Below are 13,446 nucleotides of genomic sequence, written 5' to 3' on the forward strand. Positions count from 1 at the left end.
ACCTGCACTGGCCACACAGCCACACAGCATGATGGAACCACCTCCAAATTTTATTGTAGGCAGCAAGTGTTTGTCTTGGAATGCTGTATTCTTTTTCAGCCCTTTGTGATGTCCAAATAACTCAATTTTAATTTCATTAGTCCACAGCACCTTATTCCAAAATGAAGCTGGCTTGTCCAAATGTGCTTTAGCATACCTCAAGTGAGTCTGTTTGTGGTGTGTACACAGAAAAGGCTTCCTCTGCATTACAGCATCTCTTTGTGCAAAGTGCACTGTATAGCTGAACGATGCACAGAAACACTATCTGCTGCAAGATCATGTTGTAGGTCCTTGGACCAGGTCTGTGGGTTGACTATGACTGTTCTCACCATCCTTCACTTCAGCTTATCTGGCCTTAACTAGTACTGTGCCTGTGGTCTTCCATTTCCTCACTATTTTCCTCACAGTGGAAACTGACAGCTTAAATCTCTGAGATAGCTTTTTGTATCCTTCCCCTAAACCATGATGTTGAACAATCTTTGTTTTCAAGTCATTTGAGAGTTGTTTAGAGGCTCCCATGTTGCCACTCATTAGAAGAGATGCAAAGAGGGGAAACATTTGCAAATGGCTACCTTTAATACCCTTTCTCATGATTGGATTCACCTGTGTAAGGAGGTCAAGGGTCAATGAGCTTACAAAACCAATTTTGTGTTCCAATAATTAGTACTAAATGTATTCAAATCAATAAAATGACAAGGGTGCCCAAATTTATGCACCCGCCTAATTTTGTTTAAATAATTATTGCACACTTCCTGTAAATACTAGAAACTTCATTTCACTTCTCAAATATCAGTGTGTTCGTCTACTATATGACATATTTAAGGGAAATTTCTGATCCAGACAACCAATAATTTATCAAGGAAAATCATGAAAATTATCATGGGCTCCCAAACTTTTGCATACAACTGCATTTATATCAAGTCCAAAGACTTTGCTAAGAGACAGCCCAATGAAATAATTACAGTATCAACTTTCTGAGGATGGGTTTGTGAGATGGATGTGCACATGATCAAATTTCCAGGAACCATCCTCTCTAGAAGTTTCTATTAAGCAAAGACAAACAAATGACGTTTTCACCAACTGGCTGTTAACCTGAAACAGAGCCAGCATGTGGCTCATGCACAACATAGGCCGTAACCTTGGTGACATCATACAGACCTCTCCCGCCCTCCTGCAGCAGCCTTATTTCACACCGTGTCCTGTGACGCCATAATGATGATGATGATGATGATCAGGCTACATATTGTGTAGCCTTAATGCCTGCAGCGCACTGACTGATGTGCCCGCCGTCTGGCACATGCCACAGCGACCGTCTTGGACAGAGTATGGCTGGCACCGCAGTGGTGGGCACGCATGAAGAGTGGCGCACGCTGCAGTGGTAGTAAACAATGTGCCAGCCTCCTTTGTCCACAGCACTAAGCCACACCCCCTCACAGTCCTCCGTATCTGTCGGTGCGTACGGCTGAGCTGCTAACTGTGCTCGAGCAGTAAGAATGTGAAAGAGAGCATGTGCTCGTACCTCGGCTGAGACAAATCCACAGCGGCGTTCACATACGCTCCGGCTCATAGCTTCTGCTGGGACTGAAACACACACTCTGCTCCTCCCCCATCTTCTTCCACTGACACACACTCACATACACACAAACCAGCATGCAGGGAAATGCTACCCACAATCCCTTGTGCCACACAAAGAAAAGGGGGTGTGACCAATCACACACTGCCTCCCTATGCACCAGTGTTTTTGGGGGGGGTTTGTCCTTACTCGGTAATGCCGAATGACATACAAGCTTGTGGGCGGGCTAATGAGAAAGTTACCAAGGCAACGCCACCCAGATTGGTCAGTGCTGACATCATTCATACATGAACACACACGCTGCTCTGTGGGGTTTCTGTCATGAAAACCTTTCTGTAGAACCAGAACCAGGGATTCTGCCAAATCCAGCATGAAGCCTAAAGCCCGGAGATCACAGACGCAGGCTTGTGGGTCAATTCCCTGTCAGACACAAATCTCACAAAGGTGTGAGTGTGAGCGAACGCGAGGCGCCTGTGTGGGGGAAGGTGAGGCGCCAGATTGTGAGGGAGCGCGAGGCGTCAGATTGTGAGGGAGCGCGAGGCGTCAGATTGTGAGGGAGCGCGAGGCGTCAGATTGTGAGGGAGCGCGAGAGTGCCTCATGCACTTTGTCTCAGATTTTGTTCAAATTTTAATCAAATATTCCCAGGCTATTTAGGAGAACAAATCTGAAGGTTGAGGCCTGTAGGCCAAGTCATTTCTGAGATATGGCCAATTTAGTGTGCATGGGGTCTGCCGTTTTTTTAGGCAAAAATTATCGCTGTCATTTCTGGAGCCATGTTCAAGGTAGAATATCTCAGCAAATAATGGATTTAGAGGCCTGAAATTTTCTGTGGCAGTTGTCATGGACACCCAGACTTGGACTATAGTCAAACAACAGACATTGACACTAAACTGAAGTTTATGTATGCTCAAACTATGGAAAATATTACATTGACTATTGCGAGCATCCCTGTTTGAGACACTGAAGCATACCATTACACTCAAAGAAGCCTTTCCATTTCTTGGCTCCTTAATGCCAGCTATACTGGCTACGAAATATGTAAATCTGGCATATCTGTGATAAACAGTTATTGAAGGAGAAACCTCTGAAATCTGAAAAAAAAAAAACATTTTATGTTCGAATTTTATTAGAAGAAAAGCTCATGTAGGCAGTAAATTAAACTAAAGTAAATAAAACTCTTCAAACCGATTCCATTTTGAACGTATTGATATCTACTTTGTGTGTTATAAATATGGCCTTCTTTATAAAACTCCTTCCTGGTTAAGCATCCAATTATGGCTCATTTGTGCACTCGCGAATGTATTTCTAGTGCTGAAATGAAAGTGTCTGTTGTTTGACTATAGTCAAAGTCTGGGTGTCCATCAGAACTGCCACAGAAAATTTCAGGCCTCTAAGTCTATTATTTGCTGAGATATTCTACCTTGAACATGGCTCCACAAATGACGGCCATAATTTTTGCCTAAAAAACGGCAGACACCATGCACACTAAATTGGCCATATCTCAGAAACTACTTGGCCTACAGGCCTCAAACTTCAGATTTGTTGTTCTGAATAGTCTGGGAATATTTGATTAAAATTTTTGTTAAAAATCTGAGACAAAGTGCGTGAGGCCCCTCAAATATTTGTTGAATTGAAGTGGAATAACCCAAACATGCAGCATCAGAGTGTGAGGGAACGCGAGGCATCAGTGTGCGAACAAACACGGGGCGTCAGAGTATGAGGGAAAACAAGGCGTCATGGGCCTTTCACACTGAAAGCATTGGAAGCGTCAGTGGCATCAGAAATCGGTCTAAAAAGCATTATTTTCAATGACACGTGTTGCTTTTTAGAGGCGTCAGAAGCGTCGCATCAAAAGCCGAGCTCAAATGACGCTTCTAACGAGAGCGCACATTGCCACTTGTCGGCAGGCTGACGTAGTGAGAGTTCAACCCAATCCAACTTTCGACGCTCTGAGCTGTGATGTAGCTTTGCGCTGTCCAACAGGAATGATGCGTCGGGCCAAAACATGGAAGACTCGTGGCAGAAACCACTGATCTGTACAAAACAGAAACGTGTCACAGGACTGCTCATTTATAGAGTTTTCTGAAGAAAAATCCTTGGAAATGTTTTTTTGTTGTTGTTTGTTACCTCAAAATTTCTGATTACTGTTAAAAAAAAAAAGTTTAGAACACTTGTAATTAAAATAGCTAAATAAATTAATAAATGGTTTTTCAGAAACCTTTCATCTGTAAATTAAAACCACCTGTTATTTCAGATTGGATAATTTCTTGTTTAACATAAGGAACCTCGGACATTTATTTTTAGACAAATAAAATATGGAAATTTGTACATTTTTTTAAAGTCTGGTAGATTATTTATATCTCACTTCAACCAGAAAAACAGACACTATAAATAAATACAAATGTTTATTATAAATGCAACAGGAAATAATTTAACAATGACTGCAGTGTGATTGTAAAGTAGGATTTCTGTGACATAAACCTCATGATGAAATTTTTTTTATAGTCTTTTCGACTTGTAATTTTGTCAAAATATGTAATTGCCTTTAATGTTGTTATCAGGACAGAGTCATTTCTAAAATATGAATTTGAGCACAATAAGTGGAGAGCTTTTACTTGTGCAAATGTCTTTGGACTTTGATTTTGTGGACATTTTTAATGATCCATTCATTTATTGTTAAAATATAAAATGAAACAGCTTTTAAAAAAATAATAAAATAGTTGCTGTTGAAAGAGCCTTTTATTTAGAAGCAGGTGATGTTATGCTGGATTCTCGGGACCAGATGAAGGTCTCTTCTGCAGCTTTGAACTCTGGTGTTGTTGCTGAAGACACTTTTCTCCTATTTTGAAGAGCAGAGATGAAAAAATAGAAAAAAAACAACAAAAAAAAACAATGGAACCCCCCCCCAAAACAAAGTTATTTAAAGCTGAGCTTTTGTGGTCTCCGAAAAAAGCTGTAGCTTTATTTGGTAAAAATAAAAAGGACTGAACCATTTACGAATTATAGCCTTCACTCAGATCAACTGTGCTAAAAGGCTAAGCTAACATCAGCTGATCAATAAACCTTCACAGCAGGGCAGTAAACGTCACGTTTTACTTTTATTTTATTCTCACCTCGATAAAACTGCAGAACTAAACTCCGTTGGTCAAACTGGGACTTTGCATATATCCAAAAAGTGGGAGATTTCAGACTGAGTGGGTTTGCGCCATCACCCCGGCTGCCTGGATCGCTCTGCCCAGGAATGATGCCTGAAGGCCGGCTTCTCCGTGCGGGTCGGCCCGCTGTCACGGTTCAATCGATATCCCACCAAGTCCTCAGTCCTCCCTCAGTCGGCGTCACTCCGAAAAGTAGCTGAAAAAAGTTTCTCCCAGCAGGATGATGGGAGAATCGTTCTACTGCTGTTTTTTAAAGCTTTTTTTGTGGTTCAGATGATGCAAATTCAAGATGGTGATCGCTGAACTTTATTCGAGTTGTGGAAAGAGTCAGAGTGTGACGTAGCAATCTCCGGCCCCCTTGCCGTTTCCGAAGCAAAGCGTCTGACGTCCTGACACATTGGGAGGCACTGATGCATCAAGCTGACACTTGCGGTGTGAAAGGCTCTTGAGTGTGCAAACAAACACAAGGCGTCAGAGTGCGAGGGAACGCAAGGCGTCAGAGTGCGAGGGAACGCAAGGCGTCAGAGTGCGAGGGAACGCAAGGCGTCAGAGTGCGAGGGAACGCAAGGCGTCAGAGTGCGAGGGAACGCAAGGCGTCAGAGTGCGAGGGAACGCAAGGCGTCAGAGTGCGAGGGAACGCAAGGCGTCAGAGTGCGAGGGAACGCAAGGCGTCAGAGTGCGAGGGAACGCAAGGCGTCAGAGTGCGAGGGAACGCAAGGCGTCAGAGTGCGAGGGAACGCAAGGCGTCAGAGTGTGAGGGAACGCAAGGCGTCAGTGTGCGAACAAACAAGGCGTCAGAGTGTGAGGGAACGCAAGGCGTCAGTGTGCGAACAAACACAAGGCGTCAGTGTGCGAACAAACACAAGGCGTCAGAGTGCGAACAAACACAAGGCGTCAGAGTGCGAACAAACACAAGGCGTCAGAGTGCGAACAAACACAAGGCGTCAGTGTGCGAACAAACACAAGGCGTCAGAGTGTGAGGGAACGCAAGGCGTCAGTGTGCGAGAAAATGGCAGGTGTCGTACAAATGAACACGAGCCGTCAGTGTGCGAGTGAACGAATGTGAGGCATCAGTGTAAAGTTGTCTGAGTGTCTGAGTTTATATGTAGGATGAATGCACTGAACACAGTCAGGTACCATCAAGTCAGATGCACATCAAATACCAGCAGAGGGAAACCCTTCAAAATAAAAGCATCATTGTGAAGAAGAAGGATTCTATCAGAAAAACCTGAGTACTGGTCGATAACGGCTTCAAAGGTTAATTATGAGTATAGGCAGCGTGTGATTTTCCCTTTAAGCGTGGGCCTTTCGTCACGTGATGCTGAGATTGTGATTTTTTTTTTCTTCTTCTGACTTTCATACTGATGTTTCTGGACCTCAGTTAAACTCGGTCTATTTTAGCAATATACACAGTGAGGAAAATAGGTATTTGAACACCCTGTGATCTCCCACTTAGAAATCATGGAGGGGTCTGAAATTTTCATCTTAGGTGCATGTCCACTGTGAGAGACATAATCTATAAAAAAATATATATATGGAAATCACAATGTATGATTTTTTAAAATAATTTATTTGCATGTTACTCTGCAAATAAGTATTTCAACACCTGCCAATCAGCAGAAATTCTGGCCCTCAAAGACCTGTTAGTCCGCCTCTAAAAAGTCCACCTCCACTAACTGGAGGTCGCTAACTATCGAGGAAGCGTATCAAAGAAAGCAAAAGTATGACCGAAAAGACCCAAGGGCAACAGTAATTGATGACAAAATCATACAGTTTATTACGCTTGACGACCAGCCTTTTTCAATCGTTGAAGACGTAGGATTTTGTCAGCTAATGCGGCACGTTGAACCCCGCTAGGTGATTCCAAGTCACCGCTACTTTGCAGACACTTGCCTACCTGTGCTATACAATGTGGTGGCCACACACATTCACAGTCTGCTGACGAAAGATGAGTCTGACTCTAACTATTTCAGCTTCACAACAGACATTTGGATGTCAGACGTGAGCCAATCGAGCATGTTAAGCATGACAGCACAATGGATTGACAAAGATTCTGTGTAGGCTCTCAGTTGTCCAGGTGGTTTCCATAGTAGAGAAGGGTTCTTCTCGACAAGGGTCAGACAGAAGTCAGACTACCAGAGCAAGAATTTTAGCTGAGGAAGCTTCTGCGATTTGAAGCGAAACGTCCTTGTGTCAAGCAACCCAGTCCAGTCAAAGATTCAAGCTTCTCTACTATGGATTGACAAAGACTTTAAACTTCAAGAAGCTGTTCTACACGCCCAAAAGCTCCCCGGGTCCCACACGACACAAGCAATTTGTGATTCCTTTGAGAAGATGTTTAAGCACTGGGATATTGCAAAAGATAAGGTACATGTTGTCCTGTGGGATAATGCTAAGAACATGATAAAAGCAATGGATCTGTGTCAACTCTCAAGTCTGGGCTGCATGGCACACACACTGCAATGTGCTATAAATGAAGCTGTGCTAAGTCAGACGAGTGTGGCTGATTGTATCTCAATTGGACGAAAAATTGTTGGCCACTTTAAACATTCACAACATTCACACACTACTGCCCTCTCAACATTACAAACCCAGCTCGGTGTTAAGCCCACTTGACTACAACAGGATGTTCCAACAAGGTGGAATAGCACCTTTTATATGCTACAAAGTCTGTTGCAGTAAAAACAAACACTGGCTGCATATGGAGTGGATGGAAAATTGCCAGTAATGCTGAATTCATACCAGTGGACACTGATTGAAAATATGCTGACCATTCTTGACCCTTGTGAACAACTAACTGGGGACATTAGCAAGACTTCAGCGACAACGGCAGATGTGATCCCAGCCATCCAAGCCTTGAAGAGACTTTTGAACAAGACTTGTTCCTCTGACAAGGTGTAAAAACTGCAAAGAGCACCTTACTGGAGGCTGTCAGCAGAAGATTTGGTCACATTGATGAAGAGCCCTTGTATTTAATTTCCACATTGTTGGATCCAAGATATAAGGACCGCTACTTCACTACTGAAGCTAAAGAAAATTCAAAGAACATGCTGTTGGAGGAATTAAAGAGCCAACAAGTGTGTGATATTTCAGGTACTATTCTTTGTTTACTTATCCCAATTTATCTGTCAACAAATGTATTATTTAACATTGGTAATTACTTATTTTTGTTTTTACAGATGTAAGGGCGGTTGAGCCAGAAACAAAGCCTGTTGCAGGTGGAAGCAATTCTCTCCTTGAGATGTATGCTGAAATAATAGAGAAAAACACAGATGGAGTTGGTCACCCAGAAAAAAAACAAAAAAACAAATGGAAGCGCAGGTAAATATTGAAATGAAAATATTTGATGATTTGATTGACCTATACTATGTTCTGACATATGTTTTACTGTCACTTACAGGCCTTCATCTCTGAAGCCACACTCCCCGTGCTCACTCAAAAAGCCACCATGACACCGTTGGACTACTGGAAAAAGAACAAGTGCCGCTTCCCAAACCTGGCTCAGCTTGCAAGGAAATACCTGTCTGCCCCTTGTACAAGCGTTGACAGTAAACGCATTTTCTGCAGCTGCTAATGTGATGGACGAAAAAAAAAAAACGGTTAGGATGTGAGAAGGCAGAGATGATTCTGTTTGTGAAGAAAAATCTTCCACTTATTCGCGCTGAATTGAAAAAAAAATGAAGATAAGGTCAAAACATTACAACCTGTTCAGTTGTAGCAGAGGAGTAATCTGGGCACATAAGTTTTTGTTGCCTTTCATGAATCGTTTAACTTGGATGTTTTTATGTTCTGTAACTGAATGTTGTCATTCCTGAGGAGAGACACTTAATGCACTACTTTATTATTTAATTTATAGTTAATTATAGCTTAATGTATTTTACGTTTAAGGTTATATTTTGAGAAAGAAATATTTTATTTACTATTTTTTATAAATCAGCAAGACCTTGTTTAGGTTGTGTTACTCCACTTGTTACATTTTTTTATGTTCTATGATTCCTAGAAGGGAAATGCTTTATTTTAACCCTGATATCTTGAATGTTTCTGTATTTGAGTGGTGCTATTTCAAAGAAGCTGGCACTTACTGCACTACCTATTTTATAATTTTATAAGAGAAAATGTTTTTTGTTTATCAGAAGATGTGGTGCCACTTGTTACAATGAAGTTTATGTTAAACTAATTGTAAAGTGTTCTTGGCTTAGTTCTATTGGCCTTTAAATATATGTTGCTTTTAAAACAAAACTGCACAAACGTTCTCTTTGTGAAATTTATGAGTTGCTGGTTGTCAGCATTTGAGTATTAAATTGTAATTAAATCTTAGCTTTATGCTCTACACAATGGTTTTTGAGTCAATGCTGTACTAGGACAAATATTCTCAAAATGAAAGTTAATGCTTCACACATATTTGGAAGAGTTGGTACATTTTGAACAGTTTTACTATTTCTAAATTGGGAGGAAATATATAAACATGTTATCCATGAATTATCGGTTTATCAGTTTCTGTTGGCCAGAAAAAATGGGTTATCGGTTATCTGTTAAAAATTCTGTTATCGTGCATCACTAAATATTAATGATTTTCATAGGTGATCAAATACTTTTGCAGCAGTAACATATGAATAAATTATTTAAAAAAAATCATACATTGTGATTTCCCGATTTTTATTTTTTAGATTATGTCTCTCACAGTGGACATGCACTGAAGATGAAAATTTCAGACCCCTCAATGATTTCTAAGTGGGAGAACTTGCAAAATCGCTGGGTGTTCAAATACTTATTTTCCTCATTGTACAAATAAGTTATATATATATAAAAAAAAAAAAAATCATACATTGTGATTTCTGGATTTTTTTTTTTTTTTTTTTAGATTATGTCTCTCACAGTGAACATGCACCTAAGATGAAAATTTCAGACCCCTCCATGATTTCTAAGTGGGAGAACTTGCAAAATCGTAGGGTGTTTTTTTTTTCTTTTCTTTTCTAATATTTATTTCATTCATTTAAAAGAAAAGCAGAAATTAGTATATTACAAGACACTGAATGAAAAGGAGCAGAGAGAAGAACAACTCTTATATTTTCTGCCCCTTTTTACAATACAATCTTTCAATTTTAAGCATCATTATTCAACATTATTTAACAGATTACTTTTTTGACTTTGTCACATACCACTGACTTATTTCATAATTTTAGCCATTATTACATTATTAACAGATTACATTTACATACTTTGTGACAACCCACTGACTTATTTCATAGTTTCATACTTACTTAATACATCTAGTTTAATACGTTTTTTAAATAATTTAAGCGACCTTGATTCTTTGATTTCTTTGTTCAAATACTTATTTTCCTCACTGTATATTTATAAGACATCATTTCCACAAATGTTCACTACAGTCTTTATTATACTGAACATACATTTTACTGTGTAACATTTTTACCGGAGGCCGTCAAATATGGCCATCGGGTATTGCAAAAGCTTTGTGTCCGTCTGTCCATCTGTCTGTCTGTCTGTGTTCACCATAAGTCCAGTCCTGTTACTCCAGGAGTCTTCAAATTCCCAGGAAAAATTCTTGGGACACAGACCTTGAACAAGTTCCAAGATGGTTAACCTTGACCTATTTTAAGAGGTCAAAAAGTCACATTCTGTTTGAAACTGTTCAGTTCTGTGTTTGAGTGACAGGGTGACAGCCAAATGGAGTAGAGCTGCACTGTGATGTCAGTGGCTGGTCTCTCAAAAATTGCTTTGTTTTGTGTGTTTATATAATATGTCTGTCACATATTATGCCAAAGCTAGGGGGAAATAAACACTTCTAAAACTGAAAATGCTGTTTCTGAAACCTAATAACACCACTGAACTTATTTACAAGACATTTTGTGGATGTTAGCATGGTGACGTCAGTGCTGTTAGCTCGCTGCATCTTGTTGGTGTGTAAATATACGAGGTCTGTTAGAAAAGTATCGGACCTTTTATTTTTTTCAAAAACCATATGGATTTGAATCACGTGTGATTGCATCAGACAAACTTGAACCTTCGTGCGCATGCGTGAGTTTTTTCACGCCTGTCAGTTGCATCATTCGCCTGTGAGCAGGCTTTGTGTGAGCAATGGTCCACCCTCTCGTTTTTTTATTGCGAATAAATGTCTGAACAATTTGGAGCTTTGCTGCATCAATTTTTTCCAGAAACTGTGAGAGACCTCCAGGTGGACACCGTTTGGAAAATTAATATGGCTTTCAGGGATGATTTTATGGGGATTATACAGATTAAGGAGTGTTACTGCCGCTTTAAGGACGGCCCGCAACTGCTGAGAGTACGCCGCGCTCCCAGCGCTGATCGACATGCTCATACAACCAGATCATTTCCAATGTGAAGGCTTTGTTGATCCGGGACCTCGTCTGACTTTCACAAAAAGGCAGAAGGCGTAGACATCAGCACTTTTTTGGCACATTCCACTGTTACAAGAGTTTTTTTCATGGAAAGAAAAGCGGAGGGACGCGCCACGGAGCCGTTCATTACGCGGGACAAAACCACCTCGGTGTTGGTCTCACAGGACGGCTTTGAGATGGCTTTCAGATGGATTCCGGTTGCTTTTCAGTTGTGTGATTATCCGATTGCGATTGTGCATGAACTGGACATGCCCCAACATGTCCTGTGAGGCTTCATCACGGTGTTGCTTTGCGCCATGCGGCTCCACCGCGACGCACGGAACTCCTCCGCATGTCTGTCTTAATGTGCTGAAAAAGTGCTGATGTCCACGTCTTTTCACAATTCCTGTGCTAGTCAGACGACATACCGGATCAAGACAGCATCCAGTTTAGAAATTAACAGCACATTCCACTGTTACAGGAGTTTTTGTCATGGAAAGAGGAGCGGAATTCCGTAAGCTTTGTGTCATATACTATGTAAAAGCTAGCCATAAACAAACACTTCTTAAACTGAAAATGCTGTTTATGTAATGTGATAACACTTCTGGAGTCATTTAAAAGAAATTTTGAAGATGTTAGCATGCATGCTAACTTCCGCTAACTCAAAGCTAACTTTCTATGGAGTTACATTTTCTCATTAATAGCTACAAATACACAGAGAGTGATCTACAAATATTCATTGATTTGCACAACTTCTACTCTTAAAACAGAAATACTGTTTTTCATTGACTGATTGATTGAAGTGCAGGAAGTGTCCTCTTCTCACAGTATCTTGTTCCTATCTTTTCACAGTCCACTTTATAATTCCATGTAGAAATTTATAAACTTGTATCATGTTCCCTCTCATTCAAAGAAATATTAATGTGGACAACTCCAAAGTCCTCAGTGTTTCCTTGTAAGATAAATGGCACACCATTTCCACCAATTTTCAACTGCTTAGTTCAATTAAGGGTCGTGGGGGACTGGAACCTATCGTATCTACATCACCTCTGTGTCAAGTAGGGCTGAAACAATTAATCGAGTAACTTGAATAATTCGATTACAAATAATGTTCAAGGCTTCGTTTAATGCTGTAGTATGTATGGCGCTGTAATGCTCCCACAAAAAAATGGAGAAGACTATAGAGCATGCGCATAACTAATGTAAGAGCTAATCAATGTAGCAGACAACACCACAAGTTTACAAAGCCGCACGCTGAGTATAAAGCCTTTTAAGACAAAGGATCCGTGCTGATCGTCTGAAACGGACTTATTGTGCATTTAAAGTGAAGCAGTGTGTTTGTATAATTAAAAAAAAAAAAAAAACGGTTTGCTCCACTGGCTGCTCTCCACATCCACAGATGAAGCGAAAGGACACGCAGTGAATTATTTTGAACTATTAAAAATGCCTTTATTCAGACTTGATAAGAGTTTTTAATCAACAGCCTGTACATTTGATTTATCAGTGCAAATTTTGTGGAAACACTGCACTCCACGGCCGTTTTCAAAGGCTTTGTTATTCGCCAAGTATCCACAGAAATCAAGGAACTGGACTTCGGTTTGAGCTGCACCCTCTCTGTACGGCATGTATAAATATACACTAAACACTGACTAAATCACAGTCATAAAAAGTGCAAATGAAATGTGCAATAAGAGGAAAAAAGAATGCCCTGTCTGAAGACTGAAGATTTCACAGACCACCTGGGCTTATGGTTTGGCAAAGCTCCAGAACTCTTAATGTGAAAAAATAAATAATTGCCCGGGAAAACAGAGAGAGGAAACACCCTAAACTTAAAAAATCTGCATAATGGCACAGCGACTTTGTGCCATTGCTTAGGGAGAGCCCTGCCACTACGGATATTATTTAAAAACACAAAAGTACTTTTTATCTGATTACCCAATTAATCGATAAAATAATCGACAGAATACTCGATTCCAAAACTATTCGATAGCTGCAGCCCTAGTGTCGAGGTGACCATACTGAGGCATATTCTAATTCTGGCCGGATAAGACCTTTAGACAGGAAGCTAAGCACATTACAATCCATTCATACTGGCGCTAAGATGCAAGACATGACATTTTTCCACATGAAACTTTAGTTGCTCATGGTATCACCACTCTATTCCTTAAGAGTTTTCTTGAAAGTGCTCACAATCAATAACCAAATCAACTGGACAATATAATTTTGTGTCATCTGTATAATTTAAACTCACAGATGTTGTGGTCAGTTTCAGGTCCAACGCACATCATGACTTCAATTTTCATTGTGTTGATGCACAAT

The 13,446-nt window shown here is 40.4% G+C and overlaps 1 protein-coding gene and 1 long non-coding RNA gene across 2 annotated transcripts in view; one reads left to right on the plus strand and one right to left on the minus strand.

Moving 5' to 3' along the window:
* The window catches only part of LOC117519722 (storkhead-box protein 2-like), a 60,744-nt gene that overhangs the window by 27,424 nt on the left and 19,874 nt on the right, over positions 1-13,446 (minus strand). The window lies entirely within an intron of this gene.
* Positions 6,456-9,328, plus strand: LOC117519723. Its single transcript, XR_004563395.1, has 2 exons — positions 6,456-6,625; positions 9,221-9,328. It is a non-coding gene; the product is annotated as an uncharacterized LOC117519723 (long non-coding RNA).

Source organism: Thalassophryne amazonica, chromosome 11 (genome assembly GCF_902500255.1).
Source record: "Thalassophryne amazonica chromosome 11, fThaAma1.1, whole genome shotgun sequence".
Taxonomy (NCBI): Eukaryota; Metazoa; Chordata; class Actinopteri; order Batrachoidiformes; family Batrachoididae; genus Thalassophryne; species Thalassophryne amazonica.